The sequence below is a fragment of the Elephas maximus genome, chromosome 1 (assembly GCF_024166365.1).
Source record: "Elephas maximus indicus isolate mEleMax1 chromosome 1, mEleMax1 primary haplotype, whole genome shotgun sequence".
NCBI lineage: Eukaryota > Metazoa > Chordata > Mammalia > Proboscidea > Elephantidae > Elephas > Elephas maximus.
This window is the reverse complement of record NC_064819.1, coordinates 84,753,289-84,775,707: the sequence shown is the minus strand read 5'-3', so window position 1 is coordinate 84,775,707 and position 22,419 is coordinate 84,753,289. Positions and strand designations below refer to the sequence as shown.

General features: G+C 39.9%; 2 non-coding genes across 2 annotated transcripts; both read right to left on the bottom strand.

The window, feature by feature from the left end:
• Positions 1–1,366: 1,366 nt before the first annotated feature.
• TRNAL-AAG (transfer RNA leucine (anticodon AAG)) lies at positions 1,367–1,448 on the bottom strand. Its single transcript has one exon. It is a non-coding gene; the product is annotated as a tRNA-Leu (tRNA).
• Positions 1,449–21,760: 20,312 nt separating this feature from the next.
• Positions 21,761–21,832, bottom strand: TRNAA-UGC (transfer RNA alanine (anticodon UGC)). Its single transcript has one exon. It is a non-coding gene; the product is annotated as a tRNA-Ala (tRNA).
• Between the last annotated feature and the right edge of the window lie 587 nt (positions 21,833–22,419).

The following is a 22,419-nucleotide window of genomic DNA, read 5'->3' as shown; positions in this document are numbered from 1 at the left end:
TCCCTGAGTGGAGCAAACTATTAATTGGCTGGGATGTTAACTGAAAGAATGGAAGTTGGAGTCCACCCATAGGCACCTCAGAAGAAAACCCTGGTCATCTACTTCCAAAAAATCAGCCATCAAAAACCGTATGGAATACTCACCTCGAAACAGCGTGTCCAATGATGCTGCTATACACAGCCTTCAAAAGGCAGACGAGTTGTTCATTTTTACTTAGCATTCGGTAATGAAATGAATCTGGCATTGAAACGGACTTAAATTATTACCAATGGGCTTAGACTCTGAAAAGAAGTGCTATGTCACATGAGCCCATTTTCAGATTAAGCAAGAAAGCCAGAGGGGAAGGGCCACCACGGGTTCTCCAGGCTAATGGAGGAGAGCCACGTTGCCCCCAGAGGCTTCCAGTAGAGGAAAAAGAAGGAGAAACTGAAACCCAGCCCATTGGCCCTGCTTGTTTTATTATGTGGAAGCTTTTTCAGAGGCCCTGATTGTGTAATCAAAACCTTAGCAATTGGTAGGACTTCGTATTCGTTGGTGTTTTAAACTAGAAACTTCCGGCCCAGCTATTCCAAGCACAGAACCTATGAAAAGAACGCTGGAAAAAAAAACAAAAAACAAAAACGAAAGGAAACCTTAGGGAGCACAGTTCAACTCTGATGTACCGGGAGTCTTCAGGAGTCAGAGCTGACTCCATGGCAACTGCATATTAGCTTGCTTATGCAAATAATATTCGGTGCAGGTAACCCCAGACTAACCCCAGGCTACTTGCCCGGGTAGGTAAAGGGAGCGCTGGCGCCATACCGGTTAAGTGCTATGGCTGCTCACCAAAACCTTGGCAGTTCGAATCCAACAGGCGCTCCTTGGGAACTCCACGGTGGCAGTTCTACACTGTCCTATCGGGGCGCTATGAGTCGCAATCGACTCGGCGGCAATGGGATTGGTTTTTTGGGTTTGCGTAGGCAGAATCCGACGCAGGTGGAATGGGGAGGGGAGGTGGTGGAAGAGTTTCACCGTGTATAAAGTCCTACGTTTTTGTAATTTGGAAATATATGAGTTATATTTGTTTAAATCTATAAACATTTTAAAAACCATAAAGATTGAATCCTTGGACACGGACTACTGCTCTTAGATTGATCTTAACCTATTATTAGGGGGATAAATGTCTTGCTTATGTTCTTCAAGGGCTCCCTAGTTGAGGGCTCGGCTGCCAAACAGAAGCCTAAATTCAGCAGCCGCTCCTTGGAAACTTTATGGGGCAGTTTCGCGCTGTGCTGTATAGGCTCGCTACGAGTCGGAAGTGACTGAATCAAAGCGGGTAAAGTTTTTGGTAATTTCGTTCTCTGATGGATTCCATTTCCAATAGAGTTGGCAGCGGTGGGATTCGAACCCACGCCCCCGCAGGGACTGGAACCTTAATCCAGCGCCTTGGACCGCTCGGCCACGCTACCGTGCTCCCTAGAAACTCTTAAATCATTATATTTAGGAAGCTACAAGAGTGTTTTCCATGACGTTATACTTTTCCTAGAACATTTCTACACGGTACTGGTCCAAAACAAAAATTTATTGGAAATTTATTACATGCCATGCACTTTCCTTACATTTACTGTCATTCAGTCCTGTAAACTGCCTCAGTGATACGTACTGTTACTATGATCTGCATTTTCCTCATGAAGATTATGAGATACAGAGATAATGAGTAACCTGCTGAATGTCACCCAGCTGTAAGTGATGTTTAAAGCAGTAGTGGAAAACTTCACTGTGTTATATATTTATTCAGTCGGTGGTAAAATTCTGAAATGATTTTGATGAAGGCTATGTGACAAACAGAGCAACAGCAAACTTATGTATGACTTAGCACTAATGATTGCTTTTGGGGAATGGAGACGTATTAAAAAAACAGGAAAGCCATTGTCATCCAGTCGACCTTATAGGACAGAGCAGGACTACCCAAAGGGCTCCCAAGGAGGAGCTGATGGACTCCAACTGCTTGACGTTTTGGTTACTAACCCAACTCTCGATCACTGTGCAATCAGGGTTCCACTGGTTGGAGCATGGTATATGGAAGTCTAATATTTCGGTTATGTCACTGATGCTTGAAATGTTCCCAGTGTGGAGAAATTTACTAAAAGGAATTTAAGTGGTGCCTTCTTAGCACAGCAGGAAGCCGGTCAGTCTCATAATCTGAGGATCCTGATTTCAAGCCTTAGAGAGAGTACCAAGGTTTTTCTTGTCTCTTCTACTAAACTCTTTTGAAAAAGAGGCGTAGTAAGAAAAATTGTAACACTGGTCAAGTTTTTGAGTCCAAATGCAGATTCCAGAAGTATCTCCGAGTAATCCTGAGTGATGTGATTATAGGTAGGGAGCAGGACCTGTAATTTTTAACACTCTGCCAAGGAATCCTTAAAAAAGTTTATCAATTTCTTTTTGTAGCCAGACAGCTGTTCAATACGCTGACTACAGTACAACCTAATACCAAACTCTGGATTAGTTACCTATTGCTACTGTAGGAAATTGTCACAAATTTAATGGCTTCAAAATACACAAATTTATTATTTTCAGTTCTGGAGGTCAGAAGCCTGAAATGGGTCCTAGGGAACTAAACTCAAAATGTTGGCAGAGTTGCATTGTCTCTGGAGACTATAGTAGAGAAGTCACTCCTTGTGGTTCCTGGCATCTGACTCCACTCACACTCTTTTGCTCAGGTCTACTTTATGCTGATCTGTGGTTCTGTTGTCGCATTGCTTTTTCTAACGGTGAACCACCTGTCTACCTCTGATAAGGATCTTGTGACTATATTGGGCCCACCCAGAAAATGCAGAAATTTTTTTCCATCTAAACATCCTTCACTTAATCAAGTGTGCAAAATACCTTTTGCCATGTAAGGTAACAGATTCACAGTTTTTGGATACTAGGATGAGGATAGTTTATGGGGACATAACTACACATGGTGCAATCTTCCTTCTGGTCTACGAAGATTCACAACTGCCCCACATGTAAAAACATTCACTTCATCCCAGCATCCCCCCAAATAGCAACCCATTACAGCAACAACTCAAAGACCAAAATTCTCATCTAAATCTCATCAGCTCAAAAGTCCTAAATCTTCTATTATCTATATCCTCTAAATAAGTATGGGTGAGGCTCTGGTATAATCCCTCCTGAGATACAATTACTGTTTTTCTGTGAATCTGTGAAATTCAACAAACAAATTATCTGCTCCTCAAAATGCAGTGTGAGACAGGCATAGAGTAAGAGTTTTAGACATTTCGATTAAAGAAGGGAAGAAATTGAAAGACAAAAAGGAGCCACTGGTCCCAAGAAGTGTCTAAATCCAGCCAGGTAAATAACATTAGTTATCAAGGCTTGGAGTTAATGCTCTGTGGTTTTATGGCTCTGCCATCAGAGTCATCCTCTCAAAATCATCTTTCCACTTACATGAAAAGTGAAGAGCACATGTTTTTACCAACTTCTGCATTCTGAAATCGATCAAACATGCAATCAAGGTACCTTGAAAAAAATTTTTTACTGGTAATTGAATTGTGACAGTTGGAAACAAAGAAGAAGGACAAGTAGCTGTAAAATATGGCCTTGGTGATAGAAATAGTGCTGAAGATCGCATGACAGAATTTTGCAAGACCAACGACTTCTTCATTGTACATACCTTTTTTTCACCAACATAAATGGTTACCATACACATGAAACTAACCAGATGGAATAAATACGAATCAAATTGAATAAATCTGTGGAAGGAAATGATGGAGAAGCTGAATATCAACAGTCGGAACAAGGCTGTCGCAGATGGAGGAATAATCGGTGAATTTATTATATGCAAGTTCAAGCTGAAGCTGAAGAAAATTAAAACAACTCCATGAGAACAAAGTGTGACCTTGAGAATATCCTATCCACATTTTGAAACCATCTCAAGAATAGATTTGACACATTGAACACTAATGACCAAGGACCAGAAAAGTTATGGGATGACATCAAGGACATCATACGTGAAGAAAGCAAGAAGTCATTAAAAAGATAGGAAAGACAAAAATGGATGCGAGAAGAGACTCTGAAACTTGCCCTTGAATGTTGACTAGCTAAAGAGAATGGCGGAAATGATGAAGTAAAAGAACTCCAGTGAAATCTAAACAGAAGTTTTCAAGGGGCAGCTCAGGAAGATACAGCAAAGTATTACGATGAAATGTGCAAAGTCCTGGTGTGAGAAAACCAAAAGGGAAGAACACACTTGGCTTTTCTCAAGCTGAAAGAGCTGAAGAAAAAATTCAAGTCTCAAGTTGTAATATTGAAGGGTTCTATGGGCAAATATTGACTGATGCAGGAAGCATCAAAAGAAGATGGAAGGAATACATAGAGTAACTGTACCAAAGAAAATTGTACAAATTTCAACCATTTCAGGAGGTAGCATGTGATCAAGAGCCAAGGAGATTGTAAGAACAAGTCTAAGCTGCTCTGAATATATTGAAAAAAAACAAGTCTCCAGAACTGACAGAATACCAATTGAGATATTTCAAAAAAAAGAAAAACAGATGCAACCCTGAAAGCACTCACTCATCTCTGCCAGAAAATTTGGAAGACAGTTACCTGGTCCACCTCCTAGAAGTGATCCATATTTGTTCCCATTCCAAAGAAAGGTGATCCAATAGAATGCAGAAATTATTGAGCAATATCATTAATAGTACTCAAAAGTAAAATTTTGCTGAAGCTATTTCTAAAATGGTGGCAGCAGTACATCGACAGGGAACCAGCAGAAATTCAAGGCAGATTCAAAATAGGACGTGGGATGAAGGACATCATTGCTGGTGTTAGATGGATCTCGGCTGAAAGCAGAGAATACCAGAAAGATGTTCCCCTGTGTTTTATTAACTATGCAAAGACATTTAACTATGTGGATCATAACAAATTATGGATGGCATTGTGAAGAATGGGAATTCCAGAACATTCAGTTGTGCTTATGGAGAACCTGTGCATAGACCAACAGACAGTTGTTTGAACAGAAGAAGGGGATACTGCGTGTTTTAAAATCAGAAAAAGTGTGTATGAAGGTTGCATTCTTTCACCAAACTAATTCAATCTCTATGCTGAGCAAATAATACCAGAAACTGTACTATATGAAGAAAAACAGAGCATAAGGATTGAAGAAAGACTCATTAACGACTTTCCATATGCAGATGACACAACTTTGCTTGCTGAAAGGGGAGGGGGGATCTGAAGTATTTACTGATGAAAATCAAAGACCACAGCCTTCAGTATGGATTAAACCTCAATATAAGGAAATGACAAATCCTCACAGCTGGACCAATAAGAGAAGTCATGAAAAAGTGAGAAAATAATGAAGCTGTTAAGGATTTCATTTTACTTGGATCCACAATGAACGCCCACGGCAACAACAGTCAAGAAATCAAAAGACGCACTGTGTTGGGCAAATCTGCTGCAAAAGGCCTCTTTAAACTGTTAAAAACAATGATGTCACTTTGAGGAGGATTGAGGTGCACCTGACCCAAGCCATAGTATTTTCAATTACCTCATAAGCATGTGAGAGCTGGACAATGAGTAAGGAAGGCGGAGAAGAACTGATACCTTTGAAGTATGATGTTGGTGAAGAATTTTGAATATACTATAGACTGCCAGAAGAAAGAACAAATCTGTCTTGGAAGAAATACAGGCAGAATGTTCCTTAGAAGCAAGGATGGCAAGACTTCATCTCACATATTTTGGGCATGTTTTCAGGAGGGACTTATCCCTGGAGCAGGATATCTAGCTTGGTAAAGCAGGTAGACAAAAAAAGAAGGCCCTCAATGACATAGATTGCCACAGTGGCTGCAACAATGGGCTTAAAAATTGTGAGGATAGTGTAAGTCTGGGAAGTGTTTCTTTCTGTTATAACTAGGGTTGCTATGAGTTGGAACTGATTGGACAGCACCTAACAAGAATAACAACAAAGCATGTGTTTGCTTCCGAGTAGTTTTATCAGCCTATTTCCTGTCTATAGAATATTAGGAGTCTGCTACAGGAATTCAGGGGTACATGATTTATTAAGGGAGTGCTCTTCAGGATGGGAGAAGGAAAGAAGCCAAACAATAATGTGCTCTTGGGTGAAGCCTAGAGTTAGCATGACCCATGTGACAGGGGTGCTGGGATGTAAATCCCATAGCACAGTTGTCCTTGAGTCAAGGGGTTTGAAATTTTGCACCTTCTATCCCCTCCAGTCAGTCATTAGCTGCTGCTGGAAATGGAGTGGTGGCATAATCTACCAGATGACTCCAAACCAAGGGCAATTTACTGGAGAAGGTAATACCCATAAACCATGGGGTGGTTGGGTCCAGTGGTTGTAAAAAGAAAATGGGAAAATAGTTTTTTGAAGTACCAAGATCATGTACTGTTATTATTTGGTTCTGTCAAGTTGATTTTGAATCATAGTGACCCTATACAAAACAAAATGAAACACTGCCTGGTCCTGTGCCATCCTCGCAATCAGTGTTATGCTTGAACCCACTATTGTAGCCACTGTGTCGATCCATCCCATTGAGGGTCTTCCTCTTTTTTAATGACCCTCTATTTTACCAAGACTGATGTCCTTCTCCAGGAACTGGTCCCTCCTGATAACACGTCTAAAGCATGTGAGACCGAATCTAGTCATCCTTCCTTCTAAGGAGCATTCTGGTTGTAGTTTTTCCAAGACAGATTTGTTCTTTCTTCTGGCAGTCCATGGTATAGTGAATATTCTTGGCCAACACCATAATCAAAGTCCTCAATTATTCTTCGATCTTCCTTATTCATTGTCCAGCTTTTGTATGCATAGGAGGCGACTGAAAACACCTCTGCTTGGGTCAGGTGCACCTTGGTCTTCAAGGTGACATTTTTGCTTTGTAACACTTTAAAGAATTTCTTTGTAGCAGTTTTGCCCAGTGCAATCCATCATTTGATTTCTTGATTGCTGCTTCCATCAGTGTTGATTGTGGGTCCAGGTAAAATGAAGTCCTTGACAACTTCAATAGTTTCTCCATTTATCATGATTTTGCTTATTGGTTCAATTTTGAGGATTTTTTGTTTTCTTTACATAGAGAGGTAATTCATACTGAAGGCTATAGTCTTTGATCTTCATCAGTAAGTACTTTAAAATCCCTTGGCTTTCAGCTAGCAAGGTTGTTTCATCTGCATATCTCAGGTGGTTAAGTAGTCTTCCTCCAATCCTGATACCAAGTTTTCAGTGTGCTCAGTAATCACTTGTTACCCTTTCCAGTGTCATTGAAGAGCAAGACAGAAAAAGAAAGATTGAAAGAAGGGAGAAAGAACAGGCTGGATCATTTCAATGGAAATTTCTTTAGGTTGATGAGCAGTGTTTGGAGTATGGAACCACCTGTGTTTACCAGGAAGCAAAGCTTCTTCCTGTTTTACCTATTCCTCCCATGTCTTGCCCTTCTCCTACTCTACCAATCATTCACCATCTCTTGAAATTGGATCCCATTTTCAGACATGGATAGCAACTGAATCCATATAATTTTGGCTGAGTGGATAATAAGGAATAAGTTAAGACAGTATTTGAAAACACAAGAGGCTTGATAATATTTTTAGGAATGACTGAAAAAGCCTTTACAGGTAGAGGAAAGTGCTGAATTCAAAGACCATTGGACTGGAAGATCTAAAGATCCTGGATTTCAGCGGCTTTAGTTAGTTTTGCATAATTACTTTCTTATAAAACAGGTGCATTACAAGGCTTAGGATTCTAATGGAACTGAGTAGTACATCTATACAACACAGAACTATGTGGTTTTTGTTTGTTTTAAGTCTGTATCTATGTTTAGGAGCCCTGGTGGCTCAGTGATTAAGGTGGCAGCACTTCCGTAAAGGTTAAAACAACAGAAGCAAACTCACTGCTGTGGAGTCTGACTCACAGCTACCCCCTAGGGTTTCCAATACTGTCAACCTTTACAGAAGCAGAGTTTCGCATTTTTCCTCCTGTGGAAGCCAATGTCAGTTTCGGGCCGCGGAGCTTTACAGTCAGTGGTCGGTAGATTTAACCGCTGTGCCAGGCCTGCAAACCCTACCGAGTAAATCTTTCAAATCGTTATGAATCGGAACGGACTCGACAGCAAATGGTAGGTTTTGGCACTTTTTACTTATTTTGGCAAATGCAATCAAGGTGTATGCATACATATTTTTATCATCCCCTCTCTTATTTACTTGTTCCTTGGATCGTTATAAGTTGGAACGGACTCGACAGCGAAGAGTATGGTTTGGTTTTGAGGTCTTACACGAAGTGCTAAGAGAAGTTTTGTGTATTTTATTTAAAATTAAAAAAAAGGAACTGAAATTCAGTGAGAAAACCTAGGAACTGTTGGAATAAATTCCATTATGCTACATGCTTTTGCACTTAATATCCATTTCTGCTTTGATATTACGTATTATGTGTGTGCGGGGGGGGATGAGGAAAGTTTTTAATCACAAGAAATGTGAGAAAGTTGTGTAGAAAAAGAATCAGTACACTGTACGAGGAAGGTTTCCGCAGAGCGCGGAAGGTTTGGGCTCGGTACCCTGTTGGTAATGGAAAGGTTGCCAGTTGGAATTCACTCAGCGGCACCGTGGAAGAAAAATCCTGCACATCGGCTTCCTTATGAATCCTTGCTCGCTATCAAGATGTCGCTATGAGTCGGAATGGACTTGACGGCACTAGGTTTGGTTTTGTTTTTTTTATGGAGATGTTACCGACTCAAGGTGACCCCATGTGTTGGCTGAAATCTTAACATAAGCAGAAGACCAGGCCTTTACTACCGCTGGAACTAACAATCTAGGTTAGCACTCTAGCGCAATTATGCCTCTTTGGTTCCATTAAAGGTGAAATCCAAGAAATCGCGCCCACTACCTTGGATTCTATTCAGAGCTGTAACCTTTGCAGAAGTAGACTGCCAAGTCTTTCACCCGCAGAGCGCAGTGGTGGGTTCCAGCCAGATATCTTTTTAGCTGTCAGCTGAGCGCTTAACCAGTGTATCACCAGGTTTCCCCATGAAGACTGAAGCCTAGGAAACCCTACCGAGCACCAGTTCTCCTCTGTTTACACGTGGGGTCTCCATGAGTCAAAAGCAACCTTCATGGGAACAGGAACACCCATCCAGAACAACAACGGAATTTCTTACCTTCCCCCATTCCAGTTTCGTATTTTCCTTCTATCTCCCACAGTGAGAGCCCTGGTTTACGAGAACCTCAATATGTGTACTCATTTACTGAAGCCTAAAACTTACACGGAGTAATATCAGAATTGCTACACCCATAAAAAAAAAAAAAAAAAAAAAAAACTCAGCTAGGTAGAGTTTAATATTTGAGTTTTTTTTTTCTTACACTGAGGATGAAACATTGTGTAAAACATTTTCTTGAATCAGTTCTCTCTTTTTTCTCATATATGGACATGTAATTCCTTTGAAATATTTTAGATGTGCTCCATCTGCATTCATATTTAGAGCATTCTCACACACACACTTGACTTAGTTTTATTTATTTATTTGCCTGTGTGAAATATTAATATCTTTCCAAGACTCAAAAGGATACAGAAAGTTACATTCAGACAAGTTACAAAAGAATGTTTTATCCCGGGACTCAGCCAGGCGATGGGAAGAATGGAAGCAGGTTCCGGGCAGTCTGGTGGAAGATCACCGACCAGGAACAATGTCTTTCTTTCTAGCACTAAGACATCCTTCTCTTGGGGTATCGGTGTCTGAGAGGGTGCAGTGTAGGGAGTTTGGAAACAGGAAAGCTGACCACGAGGTAATTTTATCTTAACAACAGTCCTCTAAGATTAGGCCAACAGTCATGCTGATTCCTCTGAAATACTGTTTTTACCCGGGGTATACCTCAGTGGAAGAGCGCGTGCTTAGCATGCAAGAGGTCCTGGGTCCCATCCCTAGTACCTCCATCCTTCTTTCCTGTCAAAGCCTAGTCATTCATCGTCTTAGTCTCAGAAAGTTGCTTCTTTCTTAATCTGACTCATTTTGTCCTTGGTGTTTCAATCTTTACTGACTTGTTGGGACATTGGTGCTCTCATAAAGTTATTTGGTGCCATTCTTATTCATGCATTCTCTCCAAGCACTCTCATTACTCACTGGTACATGGACCACCAGCTGCACATCCCAAAGACTAAGCAGACTGTTAAGATGATTTGGGGAAACTTCGAGTGTCAAGAAGACAGAGAATTTGAAAGAAGCGAAACCTGTTCCAACACTTGGGAAATACCATTGTTCCTTCTTTGGGATGGACAACAGAAAATTCTGAAATAATGTTAGGTGAAGAAGAATTCATTCCTGCCAAAGAGGAGAGCCATTTTCTCATCCTATTTTGTCTTCTGGCATGTTCTAAGATGTTGAGAAGTAGATGTTCAACCCAGATTTGAGCTGGAGATGCAAAGACTCAACACCCTGTCTTGCCTACCTCTCATTCATGGTCATGGATATGGAGCAGAAATAAGCCATCGAAGTGCATAGCAGCTTCTTTGTCTACCTGACCTGAGTGAACTCAGTGTCTGGGTGTGGTTGGGGGAGTCCCACCTTTGAACAAGCTGCAAAAGCAGAAATGGAGTACAAATCCTAAGCACTCAAGGGTCAAAAGAAGAGAGAACAGTCACATTAACCCAAAGACCTCAGATAAGGTCTACATTGTTTCAGGACAGTTGCCACGTCCTTGTTGAATGATCTTAGTTTCCTTATAAACATTTTCAATTGTTGAGCTGAGAATAAAAATAACCTTGATGAATCAATGTAAATTTGATCCTGCAGTCCAGAAGATGAACTAAAAGGCTTCTTTGTGTTTTTCCCTAAACCTGGAGAAAATCCTATAGAGAGACCTTGTAGAGGAAGGCTCAAAGGTGAAAAAAGGCTAGTTTGTCCATAGGAAAGCGGGGATCGGTTATGATAGTGGAGGTGAGAATCCAAGAGACTGGAAACCTTTCGTACTGCATCATCCCCTTTTCTCTTCTTTCCAAAAGCTGCAACTATCCACCTTCTATCCTTCTGTCACAGGCCACCCCTAAGCCCATTTTGAGGTCACCTACTTGACTTGCAAAGGAATCACCTACTTTGCTTCTGCACCTATACTAACCAAAAAAACCAAAAACAAGCAAAAAAAACTGACCTGATACCGTCAAGTGAATTCCGAGTTATAACGACCCTATCCATTGGCCTTCCAAAAACTGATAGATTTAAACTGCTGTCCTTACAGTTAGCAGCCAAACTATTAACCACCAACACCGGGTCCACACCTATATTTAAAAAAAAAAAAAAAAGTTGCCTTTGAATCAATTCCAACTCATAGGGATCCTACAGGATAGAGTAGAACTATCCCCAAAAGTTTCAGTGGATTGGGTAATTGATTTGAACTAGTGACCTTTTGGTTAGCAGACTGAAGGCTTAACCATTGCTCTACCAGGGATAGGACTGAGGAAAAGGTGCCTGAGTATGTAGTTATTATTGATTGTACAGAGTCTCTGACTTTCTGTGGCTACAGTCCCCCTCTTTAGACTCCTTTTGAGCTAAGAGCAGTATGTGAAGTGTAGAGGAGCCAGATAGAATTCTTTAGGAAAAAGTTCATTTTCAGTAGATTTCATCTAAGTGTAGAAATACGTGGAACGAACACACAAGAATTTGTTTTTTTTACTCTTTGCATGTCAAGAAAAACCTAGCAAATTTCATCAGTTGCAGTGGTGATTAATCTCAAAGCAGCTGGGTCATCTGATATTACTCCCACCTCTGCTCTGACCACATCTGTACAGAGAAATTGGGAGATCTCTGTTGGTGCAATTTCCTCATTCATTCCAGAGAGGCCAATTCTGAAAGATGAGCTGTCACCCAGATGAACATTTTTATTAGTTCTCTATTGTCTTTATTTTCAGTCACACCCAGGCCTGTTTTCAGACTACAACACTCTAGCACATACACTAGGTGTCTTCTGGCTTCTCTAGCCTTCCTAACCTTGTTTCCCACATGGAAGTTCAAATTACTCATGCATATTTATTTTACTTCCCTGTTGAGCTGATTTCTTGGCAGAAAACTGCCCTGATATCATGAAAGATGAGAAGATATCTCTTCAAGATGTTCATCAAACTCCATGTAAGGTAGATCTCAAAAGAAAGTTGCAAAGACATATTATAATCAAACTTACCAAAACCAGAGATAAAGAGAGAATTTGAAGAGTGGCTAGGGATAAATGAAAACTCACCTAAAAATGGAGAGTCAATAAGAATAAGCTCAGACTGCTCTGCAGAAACCACGCAGGCACAAAGTCAAAGGGATAACTTATGTGAAGTGTTGAAGGAAAAAAATTGTCAGCCAAGAATCAAAATTTGAGGGACAGCAAAACTGTCTCTCAAATATGAAGGAGAAATTAGGACATTTTTAGATAAACAGAAGTTTAGGTAATTTATAAAATCCAAACCAAAACTACAAGAACTACAAAAGGAGATCTCCGGTTAGAAAATCAATAATATCAGATAACGACCCAAGACTAGAACACAGGACAGAGTATCCAGTGGTCAACCCAGATAGGGAAATGAGAAAAATAAATCAAAATAAAAAAAAATACACAAAACAGGGAAAAAATTATGTCATTTATGTTGAAGAAGACAGCATTAAATCAATACACAGGGATTAAGAAATGCAGTCATAGATCTTTCATATGGAGAGGAAGTCAAGATGACATAAAGCAATAAAAATTAGGGTTAAACTAAGAAAAATAGGGGTAAATATTAAGGTAACCCCAAAGGAGACTAACAATCCTACTCATAAAAATAAAACACATAGAAAAAAATTAAGTCTTAGCAAAATCAAAATCAACAACAACAAATAAGAGGAAAAGACAATATATAAAGATAAACTACTCAGCACAAAAAATTAAGTGGGAAAAAGAAAATGTCAACAATACACACAAAAAAAGACATCAAAATGACAGCACTAAACACACACCTATCCATAATTACGCTGAATGTAAATGGAGTAAAGGCACCAACAAAGAGACAAAAAAGTGACAGAATGGATGAAAAAACATGATCTGTCTATATATTGCCTACAAGAGACACACCTTAAACTTAGAGACACAAACAAACAAAAACTCAAAGGATGGAAAAAATATATCAAGCAAACAACAGTCAAAAAAGAGCAGGAGTGCCAATATTAACTTCTGATAAAATAGTCTTTAAAGTTAAATCCCCCACAAAGGATAAGGAAAACGAAAACCAAACCAAACCCACTATGGCTGAGTTGATTCCAGCCCATAGCGGCCCTATAGAACAGAGAAGAACTGCCCCACAGAGTTTCCGCGGAGCTCCTGGTGGATTCGAACTGTCAACCTTTGGATAGCAGCCATAGCTCTTAACCACTACACCACCAGGGTTTCCCAGGATAAGGAAGGACACTATATAATGATCAAATGGACAATATACCAGGAGGATAAAACCCTATTTCGTATTTATGCACCCAATGACAGAGCTTCAAGAGACGTAAAACAAACTCTAACAGCATTGAAAATTGAGATAGACAGCTCCACAATAATAATAATAGTACAATAATAGTAGCAGACTTCAATATACCACTTTCAGTGAAGGACAGAATATCCAGAAAGTAGCTCAATAAAGACATGGGAGAGCTAAACCCCACAATCAACCAACTTGACCTCATAGACATATACTGAACACTCCGCCCAACAGCAGAAACCCTGGTGGCATAGTGGTTAAGTGCTACAGCTACTAACCAAAGATTTGGCAGTTCAAATCTGCCAGAAGCTCCTTGGAAACTCTATGGAGCAGTTCTACTCTGTCCTATAGGGTTGCTATGAGTTGGAATTGGCTCAATGGTACTAGGTTTGCCACCCAATAACAGTCAAGTATGCTTTCTTTTCCAGTGCACATGCAACATTCCTTAGAATAGACCACATATTAGGTCATAAAGCAAGCCTTGGCCGAATCCAAAACATCGAAACATTACAAAGCATTTTCTCTGACAATAAGACCGTAAAAGTAGAAATCAATAAAAGAAAAAGCAGGGAAAAGAAATCAAACACTTGGAAATTGAACAATACCCTACTTAAAAACCACTGAGTTGTAGAAGACATTAAGGATGAAATAAAGAAATTCATGGAGTCCAATGAGGATGAAAACACTTCCTATCAGAACCTTAGGGACACAGCAAAAGCAGAGTTCAGAGGTAAATTTACATCAATAAATGCACACATGCAAGAAGAAGAAAGGGTCAGAATCAAAGAATTGTCCCTACAACCTGAACAAATAGAAAGAGAGCAAAAAAAAAAGAAACCCTCAGGCACAAGAAGAAAGCAAGCAATAAAAATTAAAGCAGAATTCAATGAAATACAAAACAGAAAAACAATTGAAAGAGTTAACAAGACCAAAACTGGTTCTTTAAAAAAATTAACAAAACTTATAAGCCATCGGCCAAACTGAGAAAAGAAAAACAGAAGAGGAAGCACATAACCTGAATAAGAAATGAGATGGCAATATCACAGCAGAACTCAACTGAAATTAAAAGAATCATATGAGATTACTGTGAAAAATTGTGCTTCAACAAATTTGAAAACCTAGAAAAAATGGATGAATTTCTAGAAACACACTATCTACCTAAACTAACACAAACAGAGGTAGAACAACTAAACAAACCCATAACGAAAGAACAGATTGAAAAGGTAAATAAGAAACACTCAGGGAAAAAAAAAACCCTGGCCCTGATGGCGTCACTGCAGGTTTCTACCAAACTTTCAGAGAAGAGTTAACACTACTTCTACTGAAGGTATTTCAGAGCATACAAAAGGACGGAATACTGCCACACTCATTCTGGGAAGCCAGCATACCCCTGATACCAAAACCAGGTAAAAACACCACACACACACACACACAAAAAAAATTACAGACCTATATCCCTCATGAACTTAGACGCAAAAATCCTCAACAAAATTCTAGGCAATAGATTCAACAACATATCAAAAAAATAATTCACCATGACCAAGGGGGATTCATACCAGGTATGCAGCGATGGTTCAACATTAGAAAAACAATTAATGGGATCCATCATATAAATAAAACAAAAGACAAGAACCACATGAACTTATCAATTGATGAGGAAAAAGTATTTGACAAAGTCCAACATGGGTTCATGATAAAAACTCTCAGCAAAAGAGGAATAGAGGGAAAATTCCTGAACATTATAAAGGGCATTTATTTCTACAAAGCCAACAGCCAACATCATCCTAAATGGAGAGAGTCTGAAAGCATTCCCCTTTGGATCAGGAAACAGACAAAGATGCCCTTTATCAACACTCTTATTCAACATTGTGCTGGAGGTCCCAGCCAGAGCAATTAGGCTAGATAACGAAATAAAGGGAATCCAGATAGGTACGGAAGTAGTGAAAGTATCTCTATTTGCAGATGACATGGTCTTATACACAGAAAACCCTAAAGAATCCTCAAGAAAACTACTGAGACTAATAGAAGAGTTCAGCAGAGTATTAGGATACAAGATAAACATACAAAAATCAGTTGGATTTCTCTGCACCAACAAAAAGAACATTGAAGAGGAAATCACCAAATGGGTACCATTTACAGTAGCACCCAAGAAGATAAAATACTTAAGAATAAATCTAACCAGAAATGTAAAAGACCTGTAGAAAGAAAACTAGAAGACACTACTGCAAGAAATCAAAAGAGACCTACATAAGTGGAAAAGCATAGGCTGCTCATGGATAGGAAGACTGAACATTGTAAAAATGTCTATACTGACAAAAGTGATGTATAAATGCGATGCAATTCTGATCCTAATTCCAACAGCATTTTTTAATGGGATGGAGAAACAAATCACCAACTTCATATGGAAGGGAAAGAGGCTCCAGATAAGTAACGCGTTACTGAAAAAGAAGAACAAAGTGGGAGGCCTCGAATTACCTGATTTTAGAACCTATTACACCGCCACAGTAGTCAAAACAGCCTGGTAATGCTACAACAACAGATACATAGACCGATGGAACGGAACTGAGAACCCAGACATAAATCCATCCACATAAGAGCAGCTGACATTTGACAAAGGCTCAAAGTCAGTTAAATGGGGAAAAGACAGTTTCCTTAACGAACGGTGCTGGCATAACTGGATATCCATCTGCAAAAAAATGAAACACGATGCATACCCCACACCATCCACAAAAATGAACTCGAAATGGATCAGAGACTTAAATATAAAATCTGAAACGATAAAGATCTTGGAAGAAAAAATAGGGACAATGCTAGGAGCCCTAATACATGGCATAAGCAGTATACAAATCATTACTAACAATGCAAAAACAGCAGAAGAGAAACTAGATAACTGGGAGTTCCCGAAAATCAAACACCTATGCTCAACCCAAGACTTCACCAAAAGAGTAAAAAGATTACCTACAGACTGGGAAAAAGTTCTTAGCTATGACATTTCTGATCAGCGCCTGATCTCTAAAATCTATACGATACTGCAAAAACTCAACAACAAAAAGACAAGTAACCAAATCAAAAAATGTGCAAAGGATATGAACAGGCACTTCACTAAAGAAGACATTCAGGGAGCTAAGAGATACATGAGGAAATGCTCAAGATCATTAGCCATTAGAGAAATGCAAATCAAAACCACGATGAGCTTCCATCTCACTCCAACAAGGCTTGCATTAATCCAGAAAACACAAAATAATAAATGTTGGAGAGGTTGTGGAGAGGCTGGAACACTTATACACTGCTGATGGGAACCTAAAATGGTACAACCACTTTGGAAATAAATTTGGTGCTTCTTCAAAAAGCTAGAAATAGAACTACCATATGATCCAACAGTCACACTCCTTGGAATATATCCTAGAGAAATAAGAGCACGTACACGAACAGACATATGCACACCCATGTTCTTTTCAGCACTGTTTACCAAGTGATCAGATTGACTGTGAAGGAACAGAGGAAGCAGCTATTCATTACATAGGCAACTGGCAACATCAACGACAGTATTAATTCAGTGGAATATGACAGCAGTAAAAAATAACGACTTCCTATTCCTTTTGTGGATGGATCCTTTTATCATTAAGCTATCCCTTTCCCTGTTAATTTTTTGTTCTGAAGTTTTCATTATTTAATATAAATATAGCCACTTGTGTTTTCTCTTGATTGTTTGTATGATATATCTTTTTAAAAATTCTCTTTAATTTCTACCTAACTATATTTTTTTATATAGTTACATGGGGAAACCCTGGTTGTGTAGTGGCTAAGTGCTTCGGCTGCTAACCAAGAGGTCAGCAGTTGAAATCTGCCAGGCACTCCTTGGAAACTCTATGGGGTAGTTCTACTCTGTCCTATGGGTTCACTATCAGTCGGAATTGACTTGATGGCAGCGGGTTTGGTTTTGGTATATAGTTACATATATGAAATGAGTTCCTTGTAGACAACTTATACAGGCAGTCCCCAGGTTATACACCTCTGACTTCAGGAGAACTCCTTTTGCCCTTTTGTGTTGGGTAAATTTGCTCTCACTTTGAAATGACTGAGTCAATCCTACTCCACCAAATTCTTCACCACAATCACATTTACATGCTGCCTGTACAGCTTTTAAATCATTGAAAAGGCTTCTAGCCTTTTCTTGCACTAAAAGAAGCCTAAATAAGAACCATAGGCACTTGTTCTGACTTACCTACAATTTTTTAAAAACATTTTTAATTTGCTTTAAGTGAAGGTTTACAAATCAAGTCAGTCTCTCATAAAAATTTGTATACACCATGCTATATACTCTGGAAACCCTGGTGGCATAGTGGTAAGTGCTACAGCTGCTACACCAAAGGGTAAGCAGTTCAAACCCGCCAGGTGTTCCTTGGAAACTCTATGGGGCAGTTCTACCCTGTCCTGTAGGGTTGCTATGAGTCGGAATCAACTCGGCACCGGGTTTTTTTTTTTCATATACTCCTAGTTTTTCCTCCCCTTAATGAGACAGCACACTCCTTCCTTCTCTCCTGTATTTCCATGCCCATTCTGTCAGCTTCTGTCCCCCTCTGCCTTCTTATCTCCCCTTCAGACAGGAGCTGCTCATATAGTCTCATGTGTCTACTTGATCCAGGAAGCTCACTCCTCACCAGTACCATTTTCTATCTTATACTCCAGTCCAATCCCTGTCTGAAGAGTTGGCTTTGGGAATGGTTCCTGTGCTGGGCTACCAGGTCTGCAGACCATGATCTGTGGGGTCCTTCTAGTCTCAGCCAGACTATTAAGTCTGGTCTTTTTAGGAGAATTTGAGGTCTGCATCCCACTTCTCTCCTACTTCTTCAAGGATTCTCTGTCGTGTTCCCTGTTAGGGAAGTTATTGCTTGTGGCTGGGCAACATCTTGTTCTTCTGTTCTCAAGCTGATGTTTATCTACAGATTTGAATTAAAGGCTTAAACACATAGTTAGGAATGGCTACCATTTCTTTTTCTGTTCTGGTTTTCTTCAGAGCTAAGAGCAGGAAGAGAGGAGTGAAGAAGCAAAGCTTCCAGAATAGGTAACTAGGGTAAAATGAAGGGCTTTTATGTAAGAGAAATAATTGAGAGTAGAATAAAGATTGCGAGAACAGGGACTTGAACCCTGAACCCTCAAATTAAAAGTCTCCTACTCTACCAACTGAGCTACCCAGGCCTATGTATATGGTACTTCTGACTACCTCCTTTAGGCTTTTATATGGCAGTTGCAATGCACTAGCTGCTCTTTCGTAATCCTGTGGTGGCCTTCTCTGTGCTACACGTTCTCTATGAGTCAGAATTGACTCGATGGTAGCAGGTTTGTTTTTTGGTTATATGTGGCCAATTGGTTTCTTATTTCAAGTGTTCAGATAGTTTTCTTTGAATTCTCTTTGTTGGGAAGAATATTTTGTTTGAAAGAGGTGCTGCCATTCATCGTATCATTGCTCTTCCTTCTGTCTTTGCCTTGTATCTCTTTAGATTTTAATAACCAGAGTGGTGACCCCTAAACAAATCACTGCCAGTTCATGATCATACGGCTAGACAAGGAGGACTTCATTACTTGCCAAATGTTGTGATTTTATCCCTTTGTTCTTGGTTCCCCACCTGCACCTATTTTTCTGAAAGCAACATGAATGCTACTCTTCTTCTTATCCCTCTGCATTGCCTTGGACCTCTTTCTTGCAGCTTTGGGAAACAGGAGAAAAGAGGTGGAGAGAATTCAAAGACCTACGAGAATGTACAATAACGATGCAGATGCAAAGAAGCCTGGGTTTAATATTCTACATTTCTGTACTTGCCCTTCTTGATGATGCACCTTGCCTACCAATGTGAGCCACTCCTTCTCAGTTTCTTTCTCTCCTTCCTCTTCCTTCTTCATGTCTTTATGCACTGTTTCCTGCCACATTCAAAGAAAAAAGGGTAATTATCTTGAGGAATTAATGTACATTTTTTTTTTTATTACATACCTTCCAGAGTATGACCCAAGACAGTTCATTAGTCTTGACCTAAACCTGGGAAAAATAATGTACAGGGAATCTGGGAACAAATGGGGAAGTTTTGTTGTGAAGGAATGACTAACCTCTCTGGGGAGGAAAGACAGAGTATTTCCTCTGGGAAAAGAGTACTGTTTACTTCTAAATAAAAATCTCAGTACTTCCAAGAAACCGAGGCTATGTGAAAACTGAGAGAATTTGTAATTGCTGTAGTTTAGTTATTTGTGGATTTCTCTTTTCTCCTAGTTTATGGCCTTATAAGGCATAGTTGGGGGTGGGTCACACATAAGTGCCTTGGATTCCTTTGTAGGTCAATACCAAGACAATTCAGGGATGACTTTTAAGCAAAGTACCTCAGAGGTTAGCATTTCAATGAGAGAAGGACCCCTCCCAGCTATTTTGGCTCTCTTCTCCCACTTGAAGTAGCTTGGAAGTCACCCAATTGCACATCAGACCTCTAAACCTCTCACCAAGGGAGGTAAGGGACCCACTGTTTAGTTCTATCTCCGTGTCAGGTGATTCTTCTACTTGTTGATAGAGGATCAAGTTGTTAAAATCCATGTTACAAATGGATTAAAATACAATTTTTTCCTGGCTTTAAAAATAGGCATCTCTGAGAGGGGAAGCTCTTGTTTGAGCTTCCAGACCATTCTCCTTGGGGGCATTGCCACCTTATCTTTGAGGCAGGAGAGGCCTGAACATACTAACCTTTGGAGCTCCCTCTCCTCATGCTGTCATCTGCACCCCTTTATGGAAGAGTTTACTTTTCGGCTTGTATTTCTCCACCCAAAGTATCATTATTATCAGTGACTTAGAGAAGAGCACCCTGGAAGAAATACATCACTCCTGATCATTGCAAAGTTTATTAATGCTATGTAATTGTTTTCAGTGGTTTCAGCTGCTACTTGATTCCTTTTTGAATGTCGTTAAAAATCTTTCAATTTCAAAGTTAAGCATTTGAAAATAGAAACCACATGCTCCCGAGCAACACTTTCCTTTCAGATTTGGACTACTTTTTTAGTGTATCAGTCCTGTGGCCCGAAGGATAAGGCCTCTGATTCCAGGTCAGATATTGAAGGTTGGAACCCCTTCTTAGTGCCTTACTTCTGGTTTGGCAAGAAGTAGAAGCTTCTTGAAATGGCTTCCAATTGAGAGTGTTTGTTATAGGAAACACAAGCAACTGAGATGCATCTATCTATTTTTACCCTTCTCTGCTCTCTTTCTCCTCACCCCTCTACATAGTCCTTTGGATGCATCTCCCTCAAAAATCTTTGGTTTGGTGTGAAATGAATACATTATGTGACTTTATTTAAAGTTCTAAAGACAAGAAAGTGGGATTCTGTAGCCAAATATAAGAAATGTAGAAGGGAAGGAATTTTAATAGGGTACTGGCCAATGCTCATATGTCATTTTAATTCAGCTAGGTGTGTGTGCAGTTTGGGATATTTTCTACAACATGGTGTTTGAAATCCTCCAATGAAAGTCATTTTACGATGAACGAGAATAACTGCTCTGCTAAAACCAGGAGTGGCACAAGAAACTTTTAAGACCTTAAAGCTAATCTACTCCCAAATTGAACTATTGTGGCCAGTGATACTGTCAGTCGCTAGAATTTGGATTATAGTTGCAATGTTCATGTTGAATATCTCTGTGTTTCTTGAGTGCTGTTGTTTGGGTTCTCCAATGTCCTCTAATCACTCATCCCCCATTGACCGGTCTGTTAAAGATTGCAATAGAGGGCCATTTTAACCCACTGGGACTGAGTCAATTCTGACTCCTAAAGTCCATATTGGGCAGAGAGAACTGCCCCGCAGGATTTCCAAGGAGATGCTGAAGGACTGGAATTGTCCACCTTTTGGTTAGCAGATGAACTCTTAACCACTGTGCCACTAAGGGCCGGAAAATCAGCTGGAAACTTTCCTCTAGTCTGACTTTAAATGATTAAAAGCATTAAGGGGTTTTCGGAGGGCCATTTCCTTTTCTCCTTTCTCTCTGTCCTTGCTCTTCTACCTTGATTATCCATGATATGCTAACTAAAACCGAATATTAATTGATTACATGTTGTGGTGAAAGTCTTCTTGCTTTGGGGCAAGGGCTGGTTCCTTCTCTGTCTCTTCCTTCTTGTCTTCCTTCTGCTGACATCCTGCCAAGGGAGATGTTAAGCCCCAACAAGTTGTAAATGGAAGAACACAAAAAGCAACTGTTTGGACCATTGGTTTCCTTTTCCTGTGAGCAGAACAAACATGATAAAGGAAATTAGAGGTTGAGGTTGCTAAATGGTGAAGTGGAGGTGCCAGGAATTGAACCAGGGACCTTGTACATGCAAAGCACATGCTCTACCACTGAGCTACACCCCCTGAAGACTGACTAGCTTGATGATGACTTTTCTTTTCATAAAAGCATACTGATATTTTTCTGTGTGGTTCCTTCTTTCCATCCCCTCCCAAAAAAAACAAAACTTTGCCTTGAATAAGACCAACCCACGAAAATAAATAAATAAAACCACAGAGTTATTCCACACTTTCTGGAATTAGTAATGTGGATACTGTCTAGTGGTGATAGATGGAGAAGGTTAACTGGATTGTTGTTTGAATAACCTTTTCTGGTCCTAGGATCTTTCCATTCTGGTAGTCCTCTCCAAGGTATACTTGCCAAGAGACTCTTTAAATGAAAGTTACTTGCCTCCACCAGGAAAGTCCCACAAAAATCACATCTCTTTAATATCTATCACACTGATAATGACTCCAAATGGGTAGCTCCTTAGATCACTGGCAGCCGCAGACGTTAGTGGAAATGGTTAATTGAACTTCACTTCTACTTGGGTCAGTGCCCTGCCACCATCCTTTCCAGCTGACTCTCATTGCTCCTGTCACTTCACACCTTCTGAGCTGGTCCTTAGATCTGCTTCCACACTCCATCTCTATCCCTCGCTTGAGGATCATGT